This window comes from Mauremys reevesii, linkage group 3, assembly GCF_016161935.1.
Source record: "Mauremys reevesii isolate NIE-2019 linkage group 3, ASM1616193v1, whole genome shotgun sequence".
NCBI classification, from domain to species: Eukaryota; Metazoa; Chordata; order Testudines; family Geoemydidae; genus Mauremys; species Mauremys reevesii.
In genome coordinates, this window is record NC_052625.1 from 98019428 (window position 1) to 98033685 (window position 14258).

The following is a 14258-nucleotide window of genomic DNA, read 5'->3' on the forward strand; positions in this document are numbered from 1 at the left end:
CCTCCCAATTTAGCATCATCTGTGAATTTAATTAGCATGCTTTCCCCTACCCCACTCATTAATAAAAGCAAGCCTAACACCAATCTCTGAAGCTCCCTCAAGATTTATACTTCCTCAATTCAATACATCATCATTGATCAATGCACTTTAATTAAAAGTCATTGATTCAGTAGGTGCTCATATCCACTTGAAGTTTTTCTAATAAGATTTGGTGAGGCACTAAGTCAAATGCTTTTCTGAAATAAAGATGTATCTACTGCATTCTTTTAATCCACTGGAGGTATCATTCAGTCCCCAAAGGGCTCAGATTTGTCTAGAAAAACTTGTTCTTATAAAGCCATCCTATTTTTTATCCAGTTTTATTATCCTCTAAGAACTTTAAATTATGTTAACAAATTCCTTTAGAGTATCATCCATTGTTTTACAGGGACTGAATAGTTTCCAGTTTTCAATTTATTTACTTTTCATTAACAAGAAATGTAGGTGAAAAGCTGCTATTAGACTTAGGAACTGTGACTGTTTGAATCAAAGTTTAAAGTAGATCAATTTATGAAGGAGAGTTCACCACTTCTGGTGGCTGCATGTTGTCATGGTTTTTATAAAAAATTAATTACTGTTCCATAAATAATGAAAATTAACTGCATGCTATATACCAGTGGTCCCCAAACTATGGGGCATGCCCCCTAGGGGGTCTTGGAGAAACATTTTGGGGGGGCCTGGGCCTGCCCCCATGGGAGGCAGTGAGGGAGCGCCACCCAGCCCCGCTCTGCTCCGGCTCCAGCCCCGCTCTGAGTTACAGCCCTAGCCTTGGACCCTAGCTCCTGGCTTGGCCATGGTGCCACACCTGGCCCCAGCTGCTGGCCCGACCACAGTCCCACTGCTGGCCCCCCTCCCCAGCCTTGGCCCCCAACCACAGCTCCACTCTTGGCCTGGGCTCCAGAGACACCCCCAGTTGCAGCCCTGACCTCAGCCCATGGCTCCCTGCCCAGCCATGGCTCTTGTCCCAGCCTCGGACCCCTTACCCTATCCACACCCCTCTACTCCGGGAGCCTTGACTTTATGTTGCTTCTGCAGGTGATGTTACTAAAGCAGCATAAAGAGGCACTTATGTCAATGGTAGCCAAATTTAAGTGAAGACACTTCCACAGCTAGGTTGATGCAAGGCAGCTTACTTCTACGTCACCACCTAGCGTTGACCAGGTTTAAGTCACTGCTTGGAAAAGGGCTGTTTTGGCATCATACCTTGAGAAATACCAACATTTTGGTTTAAAGCACATTAAAAAAAATTTACGATATAAACTGAACTGTTTCAATAAATCCTATTGGTCTGGAGAATAACCACATATTATTTGTATTGTGGTAGTTTCCAGAGGTCTCACTTTGGAACCAGGCTCCTTTGTAGTACGTGCTGTACAAACATATAGTGAAGAAATAGTCCCTTCCCTAAAGAGCTTACATTGTGTTGTTGCACTGGCAATCTACCTCCAATGGCAATTACTAATACATTATCGGTTCATGTTAACAATATGGTTGGTGCTGCACTATGGAAAAACAGATGGTGACAATTTAGCTTCTTCAATTAATATTTCATTATTATAGAACCTCAGAAATGCAGGGATGGAAGGGACCTCAAGAGGCCATTTTGTACTTAGCCCTGTGCTGAGGCAGGAACACGTATACTTAGCTCAACCTTCCCCTCCTATAATTATAGACTCACGTCTTCTGAGTGGTGTATAAGGAATGGGTTTTACATGGGCTTTGGATAATTTTTCAGATGTTCTTTTCTTCACTAACACTTTGCTTTAGGAAGAAAAATATACAATTTCTACATTTCTTTTAAAGTCCATAAGGTTTGCCCCATAAGGTTTTGCACTCTCATGTTGTTAATCCCTTTCATTGTTCTGGCAGGTCCCAACTGTATTGCTGCTTACCAAAGTGGAACTTTGTCCAAACATTTCTCAAAGCTTGAGAATTAAAAAGTTTACTGGGTGAATAAATATTTGAGTTTTTACATGAAAACCACACACACGCACAAATACATATCTACTCACACACGGCTGTGTGTGTATAATACATTACACTCAAGTGTATTGGGCAGAGGAACACTATTATGACCACACTTGTAGAAATATTTTAGTTTGACTGATTTGTTACATAAACACTGAGGCCTCAAGCATTGTGTAATCACACTGCTCTGTTATAGCAGTCCCAGGCTCAGCCCTAAAGCCAAAGGCGCTTTCAGTGTTTCTAAGATCCCCTCAGTTGCGGATTCTAGTTCAGCCCCTAAAATTTAAACTCAGTTGAAATTTCTTTGGTTTAAGGACTGTCTTCCTTTGTGAAAAACTAAAAAGAGAGACAAATTGCCTGCAGCCCTAAGAAGTTAAAGTGCCACACAAGGTTGGACTTAAAATCCTTAGAGTTCAATGAAGTGGTGATGCTGGGGGAGTGAGGGAAAGTAAGAAATCCAGCCTCCCATTTCAAATCCACTTGCTCTCCTTGATTTTAGGGCTCAGTCTTTGAGCCCTATGCAGAGCTGTGCTTGATGCAGGACCTGAGCTGTCCATCACCTGTGCTCTCTGGCAAGTAAGAGGAATCTCTGGGCTTCTCTAACTTATGTGATTTGGTAATAGCCCTCAAGGGGACACTATGCCCTCCAAGGAGTGCTGAAGTGCAGCAGTGCTCCAGCTTCACCTCCCCCTCAGCTATGCTCCTGGCATACTCTTGATGCTGGACAAAATACTGTAGAGCTTTATGCCACTGGGGGAGCTCTCAGCTGCTCTGCATCCGGCACTGACTATGGGAGGCTGTGGGGCATTGGAAGGAGCAGTGGGGTGTGTCTCAAGAGCTTGGTGGTGTTTTGGCAGCTGACAGGGGTCAGGATCAAATGTGAGATGGGGTAAGAACTAGAGGATTTGGCAGGTGCAAGAAAGTTTGGATACAGCTGCTCATTGAAGTTTTTGGGAGAGGCAGGAAAAACTGGGAAAATTTCGCTGTGAGGAGGGGGTTGGGGAACTTGGATGTAGGGGAAGGGAGGTAAGTTCAGGTGCTTTGCAGAGAGTTACAAATAGAATCCTACAGGTGACCCCAACAATCCTGATCAGCTACAAGAGACATAAACCAGCCACACACAAAGAATTAACTCAGCTGCCTGCAAGTAGACAAAGACATGGCTGTTTTCCCTCCTCCTCCTCCCTTCCAAACTGAAAATGCTGCAGAGGGTGAAGCAAAGTTTATTGTTTGAACAGGCTATTGGAGATCACCCATTACAAAAGACTATAAAACTCACCTGGCCAGACACTCCTGAGGGCTTGGCTACACTTGCGAGTTAGACCGCATTAAAGCAGCCCCAGGCACCCTAGCTCACGACCTGTCCACACTGGCAAGGCACGTAGAGCGCTCTGTCTCCACAGCTAGAGCGCTCCTAGTACTCCACCTCGGCAAGAAGATTAACACTTGGTGTGCATTGGCTGAAATGCCCACTTCACTTCTGCTCCCTTCTGCCTCCTCCTCTGAGCATGCCCTGCCCCCGCTCCTCCCTTTCCCCCAGCACCTCGCTGAACAGCTGATCACTGGTGGGTGGGCGGTGATGTGGGGGAGGATCTGTTTGAAGGGGTCCATCAGTAGGTGGGAGGCACTTGGGGGGAGGAGCTGACCAGCAGGGTAGCTGAGCACCCAGTTTCCCCCCCCAACATAACGTGGAGTAAATTGAAAAGAGATACTCTGTTAGGGAAAATTTCTAAGCAGCATGTGTTTCCATGTTTCTGCCAACTCTATATCCAGTTACCTTCATTAGGATTTAGATTTAAATCTGAGATGCCCTGAATCACAGTGAATGCTTGTGTGCACCACTCTCTCCCAATACAACTTTGCTATTAGAGTGAACATTGGGAGGGGATTAGTTACTGCTCTGAATATGCAGTATCCAAGGGAGTGTTGTGACAATGGAATGCTTATTGGATTTATGGCCTATGCACTATTATCCTTGAATGTCGAGCAAAGCCTAAAAATTCACTTAAATTAAGTTATGCTAAGGAAAGCCCAGTGCATGCTGGGAACTTTGCTATGAGAACTGGGCTTTGTATAGATGTTCTGAGATTGTGTTCAAGGCACTTTATGAATATTGTTTGGGTTAAACAGACTATTGAACTCTAGTAAGGATTACTCTGGACAGGCTGGGTACTTTTCTGGGGACAGAAATGCAGGAAGGAGACTTCATTTTCTCTATTTGTTTTGTGTCCTCCCATTTCTTGGCTTCTCTTTGTTTTCTGCTCTAGTTAGGGCCCAGGAAGTGCAGTGTCTACAGTGCCTGGTATTTCTTGGGCTTAAACACTATACCCTAAATAATCCCGGATTTGAATTTTGTTTGCACAATTGATGCTGCCTCATGTGGTTGCAGCTATGAGAAGGAAGGAGGAAACTTAGTCCAGGAACTGACTTCTCACCTGTGATACAGCCTTCCAACTTGACTGACGTACTAGTGACACCGCCTGCCCAAGGAAAGAATCACAAAACTGGCACCACTCACTCCATTACCTATTTCCTTTCCTGCTTTCCTTTCCCTGTCTCCTACTGGTCTCTCTTTTTTAATCTGTGATTGGTTGGAGAAAAGCACTTGACAAAGCTAGCAGGTTTATGAGTGAACTGTTTATCTTTCCTGTCAGAAATGGTCTAGTTATTACGGAGTCCTGCCTTGAGTGCAGGGGACTGGACTAGATGACCTACTGAGGCCAGGGCCACCTGGAGGGAAGAGAGGGGATAAGTGGGGCAATTTGCCCCAGGCCCCGCAAGGGTCCTGCAAGCCCTGGCCGAGAATCCCTTCCCTGGCTAGAGGCGCCTTTTTAATTTTTATTCACCTGGTGGAGGTCTTCGTCTTTGGCGGTGGGCCCTTCACTCACTCCGGGTCTTTGGCGGCACTTCAGCAGCGGGTCCTTCAATGCTGCCGAAGACACAGAGCAAGTGAAGGACCCGCCACCACCGACTCGGAGCGCCGCCTGGTGAGTACAAGTGCCGCAGTGGGTGGCACCTTTTTTATGTCTGCTCCCACGCTTTGCCCCAGGCCCCCTGAATCTTCTGGGTGGCCCTGCTGAGATCCCTTTCATTCCTACATTTCACTGATTGTTCCAATTAACATTGCCATTGTAACCCTTCTGCAAGTCAGAGTTGGCAGCAACAAGGGCTGGGTTCAGTATCTAGAGCAGGGATAGGCAACCTATGGCACGGGTGCCAAAGGTGGCACGGGAGCTGATTTTCAGTGGCACTCACACTGCCCAGGTCCTGGCCACCAGTCCGGGGGCTCTGCATTTTAATTTTAAATAAAAATTCTTAAACATTTTAAAAACCTTATTTACTTTACATACAACAATAGTTTAGTTATATTTTATAGACTTTTAGAAAGAGACCTTCTAAAAACATAAAAATGTATTACCGGCCCCCAAACCTTAAATTAGAGTGAATAAATGAAGACTTGGCACACCACTTCTGAAAGGTTGCCGACCCCTGATCTAAGGGTTCCTTTTCAACAATACAACATAAAACCGTCTCGAGCCTCAACCCAGTGACCTGGGACAATTACACACCACCCCCTGGGTGTCTCTAAGAGGCGATACTACTTCTCTCACAAGCACAGAGTCTGAGTGTAGCAAAAACTTTCAATAAAAGGAGGGAAGTAACTTGGCATTATTTGGGGGAAACATGCAAGCAGGGTTCACAAACAAACCATGAGCAAATGACCCACCTCTAAATAAGTTGGGCAGAGTCCTTTTCCACTCAGATCCAGCAACCCAAAAGCCCCTTTCACGTGCCCATCCCTTCTCTGCTCCCCATTCAGAGTTGCTGTCCTTGGCCCGTGCAGCCCCAGAGTTCAGAGGTGCATCTGCAGAGTTCACCTCCCACCCTGGGTGGAGGTGGGGTAAGGAGGCACCTTACTTGCTCTGCAACTTGGGCACTCACTCGCCACCCTGCTGGCTGCTTGCCAGGCCTTTCCGCCAGCCACCCTGCTGGCCACTCACCACACCTCTCCACCAACCACCTTGCTGGCCTCTCACCAAAATGTCTCCAGGGCCCATCATTTAACACAGCTCTCAGTGATGTCAGCTGTTAGTGGGCCTCACTGCTGGTGCGCACACTGGGCAGTCTCTTGCATCAGAGACACTGTCCCAAAGCAGGTCATACTTAGACCTAGGTATCAGTGATTTCAGCTCTGCTGCATGTAACAAGACTCTCAGTTGAGTCTAAATTAGCTCTGTTATTACACACTGGAGAGACAGAAAGGGTCAAATGGTGTCTGGGACCCTTCAATAGGGCCCACATCACTGGGCACAAAAACCTGTCCCCATCCTCTCTCTACTCACTTGGCTTTGGAACCCATGTCCCTTGCCTAGTGAGTGCCAGTTCTCGTGTCCTTGAGTCATGCTGCCCTTGCTTTCCTTTATTACATCTGCCCCAAAACCAAGGAGACTGGGGATCCCACACTAGCCAAAAGTGACCATTTGGACAATCAATCCCATTATGCTGAGCACCTAGGCAGGGTGGGTGTGCCCATGCAAATAAGATTAGCTAATGAAGTCGTCTTCCACAGCTCATCATTAGATGTAAGGGAGTGCTCATTCAGACTCTGCTTATCATCATCATCATCATCATCAAGAAAAAGGGTCAGGAAAGGAAAAGCTGGTTTTGCAACTTGGTTGCATCCCTGACCACTTGGCTAATAGCCATTGAGGGACTTACCCTCCCAGAACTTATCTAATTCTTTTTGGAACCCAGTTATACTTTTGGTCTTCCCAGCATCCCCTCTGGCAATGAGTTCCACAGGTTGTCAGGGGATTAAAAAACTTCTGCAAATTGTTCATTGGTATCCATAAGGAGGTATATACTTTATTTTTTTTTCAAATGTACACACCACTGAGAGTTTTGGATTTTAAAATACAAAAAAAAGGACAACAAAACTTACATGTAGCTTGAACATATTTCTGTGCTGTCAGGTTTTTACTCCAGCGGTAGCAAATACTAAGTTTTAACTGAGTACAAAAAAAGCAGATTTATAAATGATAATACAAAAGTTGCCATGTGGCTCCTAACATCAAAAATAAGAAGCAAAGAAAAATGGTTCACGTCTTTTTGTAAAGTTGTGATTATGGAACATATCTTAAAACTGGTCTGGGGTTACAGCCAAGAACAGGGAGTCAGGTCACCTGGATTCTATTTCTAGCTCTGCAGCAGACTCACTGTGACCAAGCACATCACATTGCTTCTTTGTGCCTCATATTGCAAACCAGTAACCGGGGAGTACTACTGGCTACCCGCTTTTGCAAACTCCTTCGAAATCTTCCAAAAAAGATTCTATAAAAGTATGTCATTGCTTGATTTCCTCTCTCCACCCAGGATATTTTTCTGGATTTATCTCTTGAGACTGCTGCAGCTTTTATAAAGAGCTGCAGACTTCACAAATGTTGCTATATACTATGCAATGTGAAAGGATTCCAAACCTTTTATAGCAATATGTTCATGACCACTCATACCTCAGCGTGAAGTGTGTTTTAAAAGCTTTTTACATTCCACAATACTTTGCAATTTGCAAGCATAGTACACAGGTCACTTGTAATATTTCGTAACAATTAGATTCTCTACAATGAGCAATATTCACTGCCTTCTCTTCTGTAACTTCAATCCTTTCTCTTACATTTCCTCCCCAACCACAATCTGTTAGCATCTGTGCTAACCTCGTGTGGTTTGAAAAGTCCTCAGGCGAGGGACTTTATCTTCCTATACGTCCATAAAGCACCAGTAACACCTACAGCACTATATAACTAATGATACTCATGATAATTTTTTCCACTTTAAAGAATAAATAACCTAGAAGGCATTCAAAATAAAGCAAACGAAAGGAAAAACAACACACTGAGGGCAGGATTTTCAGAAGAGCTCAGTGATGGCTTAAGTCTGCTCCCACTCAATGGTAAAACTCCCACTGATGTCAGTGGGACCAGAATGAGGGCAGTGCTGAGTGCTTTAGAACATCTCACCCTAAAACTTGAAAGGATAAATAGGTGAAGAAGCTGAAACTGGTTAGTTCAAAAGATTTTTGCAGATATTTGAGTAGGGAAAAGCAAACCTGGGAAATAATGAAAGGTGATTGAAACGGCTCAAAGATTTCTTGGTGATGAATACATCAGCACATTGTAGCATTAAAAAAAAATTCTCTACCCAGATGACTGTCAAGAAATCACACACACCTCATTAACTCCTGGCTATCTTCACTGGCTCTTGTGCTGCGGTAAGATAAATAAGTACCAGAAATATTGTTCAGGGAGGAAAGACAGTATGGTCTAAATTAAAAATATTTACCTGGAACACATGCTATGGGGACCCATGTGTATATAAAATGGGAGTTTGGGGAGTGGTTTGTTAAATCCTATCACTCTGAGAGCCTCATATTCCTCATGCAGCGTTCACTGGTCAACAGCAGTGGATGCTTCAAAACCAGGAGTGCTTCGAATCCACACTGCACTGAGGTCAGAACTGATTTAGCTATGGTAGAGCCACGTATAGAACATTTCTTTAGCAGTTTCTTTAGGCAGTGTGGAGCAGAATGTTTTTCTGACAACCACTCTAGGAAACCCCTCAAGTGTAGATTTATATTTTTCGCCCAGGTGGTGTTCAAGCCTGTCTACACGACAAATACAAATGAGTCGTGGGATTAGACTACAATATAGGTATAAATATAGCGTAGATTGAGCCTAGGGGACAGTTTCATAAAATCTCTCAGACCAAAAATCTCTGCCCACAATTGTCTGGAAAACTGGGCTCAAATCTTGCTAGTAACAGCCTTGTTTATACATCATTGTAGCTGGTATGGGTATAATCACAGAGTGCCCAGAGTCTAGCCTGGCATAAGCTAAATTTGTGAAGTGAACCTTGTTAACAGAACATGTCAAATGCCTTGGAACCATCAGAGTCCCATCTTTACTGTAACTCCATGCTAGAGGTCTAAGTTACAACACAGTAGTCCTCATAGCTAAAATATGTTTCACTCTTGCACTCTGGAAGGAGCATTATGTCAACTGTGCTCCAGTACGTGCTGCTGTCTCACTAGAGTCCAAGGCTCTGGCACAGGTAGGGTACACAGTTAAAACAACGTTTCATCCCTGCAAGACTAAACTCTTTTAAAAAAAAACAGGTTAGAGAACCATGTGATGTAATGGAGTCCCCAAACATGGTGGGAATGGTGATGTAAACAGGACATATATAGACATGAGTAAGCTGGGTGGAGCACCACTGGAGGATGTCACTTGGGAAATAAACCATTTCTGGTCATTATTTCACTGTTTTCACTTAAAAGGACAATGATATATTGTCTCTCCGGACCCCATTGTTTTGTTGCTCTTTTATTGAAGGAACCAGTCCATGAGCATTTCCTGAGAAGGAGCACTTTCAAAAGCTTGAAAATACAATATTCTGTGTATTTTCAGACTCCTCTTTTATTCTGGATTGCTGCCAGAAAAAAAGTCCAAAGCAAGACGAGTCAGTTACTGTGGTGGTCTAAAAGCACACTGCGTGAGATTCTACTCACAATCTGCTGAATACTTCTTTAAATGAATATCCAATTCAGCTATGAGGCACACTCAGTTTTACATGTTAACTATGATGGTTAAAAATGGAAAACATGATCTTGAGAGGCCCAAAATTCTGTGTCATATGAAAGCGCCATGGTTTCAAGAATGCTCTGCTTTTGTGACTACACATATGTATCCTGTTCACTACATACAGGATACACACTATATAGAAAAAACAGCATAGCAGGAGAAAGCCAGAACCATGTGCCTGAATATAGCCAAGGACCCAAAAAAGTGCAACACCCTGCTTTAGCAACCAACCCCACCACCATAACCACCTCATCACACAGAAAGCTTGTTTTTTTCATTGTGTGCCTTTCTTTTTGAAAACCAAACCCTACCAGCTTGTAGTTCTTGAATACAAGCGGAGAAAACTGGCTCCATCTCTTTTTTAAATTATAAATTGCATGTAATAATCAAACTAGGGAAGTGTTGAGAAAATGAACCAAATAATTTTAAAAAATTGGCTTATTAGGGTTCTTATCAGCCAGATCCTCCATGGCAGAAGTGGTGTCCTAGTGCAATGCATTCTCAGGTGACAGAGAGCAGCTGGAGCTCACTAATGTGACTTTTGGAGGTTCAGGGCTTTTGTTTGTGCCCAGAAATAACTGAAAGGTGTCAACATTTTGCTACTGGAAACCTAAATGAGGCCATATTAAAGTATTAAATATGAGCATTATTTCTGCATAAGACACCAGACATTTTTAGCAGCTGGCCCTTACAGCTAGTGAGATAATTATGTGGACTTGGTTGATGATGTACAATGTATTATCTGAGTAGCATGACATTTTGGGCTGTTCTCCACTTTACTAGGTGGTGGTGTAATAATGTGTTTTCAATGTCCAAAATATTGCAAAGGAGTTCACTGAATGGATTAGGTCAAAAGAACATGTGCATTAGGAGGAAGACCCTTCTTTCAGGGAGATATTTGGAAAATAAACAGTAATAATGAGAAAGGAAATACTCAAAAGTAACCTGATAAATATGTTCTGTGTGAAAGTTTGCTCTACTGTAGCAGTGATTCATTCAATAGGCACTCAAAGAAAGTCAAAAGAACTGCTCCATTTTGGATTTTTGACATGCTACAGCACCCAACTGTCCCTACAGAGGGTGGCTGGAGCATGGGAATAGCATACTGCAACCCCCAAATAAAGAATGGTCCATTTTCACTGGCAGTACCACCTGCTGACTGTAAATGCAACACTAGACCCTCAATTTTACACTGTAAGAAAAACACTCCAGAATAATGACACTAACTCACTTCACTGGGAAACAAGGTTGGAGGTTGATATTTTTAAAAAAACTGACAAGACAGACATTCCTTCTGTCTCCTTAGACAGCTGATTTTAAAAAGAAACAAAGCTTGTTGACATTTGGGATTTATAGCCGAGATACTGAACAAAATAGACCCAAAACACTGTAGAACTGGTAACAAGCACCTTTGACAGATAAAAGTACCTTTGACTATAGGACACACTATGTTTTAAGTTTTTCAAAGCTGTCTGCCCACAGAGGAAATACAAATTCTGTATTAAAAAAGTCTTGTTTGTTATTCTTCAACAGTCCCCGCATTTGAAATTTGGCTCTTCCCCAGCAGTGCCCATAGCAACACTTGCTGATAACTCAGAAATGTGCAGCTAATTTGTGTGTGGTTTCAGCTCCTGAATGCCAGCAGCTGAACTGTACTCTTTCAAGAGCAACAGGCTTTATAAGGCCGTGTAATCCTGTTTATGTTAATTTTTTAGATGGCCATTGACGAGGGAAATACTTTTGTTAGAAGCTCAAATAAAGAATACAAAATCCTGGAGTGGAAAATTTCACCTTTCTGTTCACACCATTTCATCGACAAAACAAACATTCAGAAATGCAAGCAATAGTAAGCATGGCAAAAAATTTCTCTCCACTAAACCAATAATAAATTAGTTTGTAACAAACTTTTTTTTATGTCATAAAAATGGGTAGAAGGAAGAGTAGATTTTTTCTCTTTAGTCTATCTTGATATCCCTCCAGAGACACATAACAGGCATATTTCAAATTCACTCTTGTCTCCTATTGCAGGAAACAGTGAAGTAGCAGTTGGTATTTTCAGAATTCTGGAAAAGAAGAAAAGTATTGCAGTAATAATTTTCATTGGTTGAAGAAACAGGAATAAAGAAACAAAAGCTTTAACAAAATAAAGAGGCTCTGTAATGTTTCAGTGGTAGAAGTTTTTACCCTGAGCAAAATTAGATCAAATATTTAACTATACCATGTGCTACAAATAACACACACCTCTACTCCAATATAACGCGACGCGATATAACATGAATTCAGATATGACGCAGTAAAGCAGTGCTTCGGCAGATCAAAGCAAGTTCGATATAATGCGGTAAGATTTTTTGGCTCCCGAGGACAGCGTTTTATCGGGGTAGAGGTGTATTTCCACTTAATACAAACCCTTTCTGTATATCCATTGGAAGTAAAACACAAAACACACACACATATGCTAGTACTACTATGGGCTCTTGAAGAGTTGATATTTTGCAACAAAGAGTTCCACTGACTTAAAACTTGGTGCATAGAATTTTGGAACATTTTTGTTAAAGTGATTTAAAAAAACCCCAACAAGATGCATTTTCAACAAGAATTGATCAAGAAACTACAACAATATAAACATTTGTGGTTTTCAGATCAACTTTTAATTACCCTTCCAAGAGGATAACACAAATGATTCGCTAGTAGTGAAGACTAATTAAGAATAATCTCAACCCGTTTATATGGGGAGAAAGTCGTCAGCAAACGGATCTGGGGGAAATAGTGCATAGAAAGTGACAATCCCAACCCCAATATCTAACAACAATTAGGAAAACAACCAGAAATCTGGAGTGTATCAGCAGCAGAATAAAGCACAACTCCCAAGAGATAGTTATGGCAATGTCACAAGGTGGCTGGCGGGGTCACAAGTGAAGTACTGTGTTATAATTTTTGATGAGGTAGCATCTACCACGCCCATTTGTAATTGGATCCCATTGTGCTAGGTACTGTATACGGGATAAAGAAGATGGGGTATTTGTTAAATCTAACAGGTTGAAAGGGTGAGGATCGCTGTTGACTTGCTTTGTGTCACCTGTTCCTCGATTTAAATATACGTGAGCCCACAGTGAAAGGATAGGTAGGCTTTTTTAGAAATTTAAATAAATATATTGGTGGAGTCATATTACAGGGATTCTAGCGAAGAATTAGGAAAGATTCAAAAGGGGCACAATCAAGAGTCACCGGGGTTATCATTATGTGGAAAGGTTATTAAAATGGGCTTAGAGGATGAAGCCCTGGCCCATTGAAGTCAATGGTAGGTCTGCCAGGCAGTGGGGCTAGGATTTCATCCAGAGTCATTAAAAATCTGAATAGGACATGACTGAACTTCTCAAGAGTAAAATTTCTAGAGGCTAACAGATACAAAAGAAGGGAACTGGGAATGGAATGTGTTGGGAAACATTTTGCTACACAGGCTGTAATTAATGCATACAATGCACTAACAAAGGCAGCGGATGACTCTACAATGTATTCTCAAGGAGTTATACAGGCAATTAAAAGACCCAAACATGACAAGTACATGCAGCAGCTGGGAAGGTAGAAAGACCATAACAGACTAAGTACAGTTTAGTTCGTCCCTCTCTTTCTCACACATACCCTGCTTTAACAATCTTTCTTCCTCACATGTTCTTGTCCCTAATTCTCCATCTCTCCCCAGGGTAGCAATGTAAGGAGAGTGTACAATCAGCAAAGGTTAGCAGTACAGTAATATTTGGATGTAAAATCAAGGGACAATTCTAAAAATGTGGATTTGTATACATGCAGATATAAGATTCTTCTGTTTTCTTAAGGGGGCTTAAAGTGTAGGAAAATGCTCCGTCCCCACCCATATTCAAAGGCCCATCGTGGCTGGCCAAAGGTAAACTGGATAAGTTCCTTCAAGATCCAGCCACACTGTGTTTATGATATTGCCAGGTAGTGACATGAGGTACTTGCTTCTCCTTTCCCTGTGGCAAAAAGATAGTTTCTTCTACAGACCTGCAAATTCCTGCTGCCTAAAATGCAAGATTGGTATAGACTGGAAGGGGAACAAAGGTAAAGTTGGAAAGAAAGGGGAGGGGGAAGAATAACAAAAGGAGAAAAAAGAAAGATTTCAAGAATATCTTTTCCAGGTGACTATGTCTGAATGAATACAGGCTAAAACTCCTCTCAAACAGTTTTCTATTCTCTGCCATCAGGCAGTTGTAGTCTCCTGTTTTGTGCTTCCTTCTGGGATTTATGCACCTCATAATGCCTTGCATAAGGTGACCTAGGTTAACAGCTCTTTAGAAAAGCTGCAGAAGTGTCACAGTATCAGTTCTTAATGCTGCAAAGCATCCTGCTTCACCTCAGCCCTGGAAGGAAGTGTAAAATGCAAGAACATGACTGATAGCTGGGGCCTTGCCTGGTTACAAGAACTCAAGGACAATGAAAGAATGGAAGTCTGGTAACTGGTAAGGGGAAGGTAGATACAGGAGACACCTACTACATCTAGTTTCAGAGAGCTGGACCAAAAGACAAAGTGAAAAGGGATTCTTGTCACCCATAGCGTGGGATCCCTATAGCCTTCTCTTTCCCAGCATGGGTCTGGTTCTC

General features: G+C 42.5%; 1 protein-coding gene across 1 annotated transcript in view; it reads right to left on the bottom strand.

The window, feature by feature from the left end:
- Window positions 1-9733: 9733 nt before the first annotated feature.
- MTHFD1L (methylenetetrahydrofolate dehydrogenase (NADP+ dependent) 1 like) overlaps window positions 9734-14258 on the bottom strand; it is a 234081-nt gene continuing 229556 nt past the window's right edge. The window contains exon 28 of the mRNA XM_039529908.1: window positions 9734-11704. The gene's annotated coding sequence lies outside the window, so the exon portion shown is untranslated. The remainder of the gene's footprint in view (window positions 11705-14258) is intronic.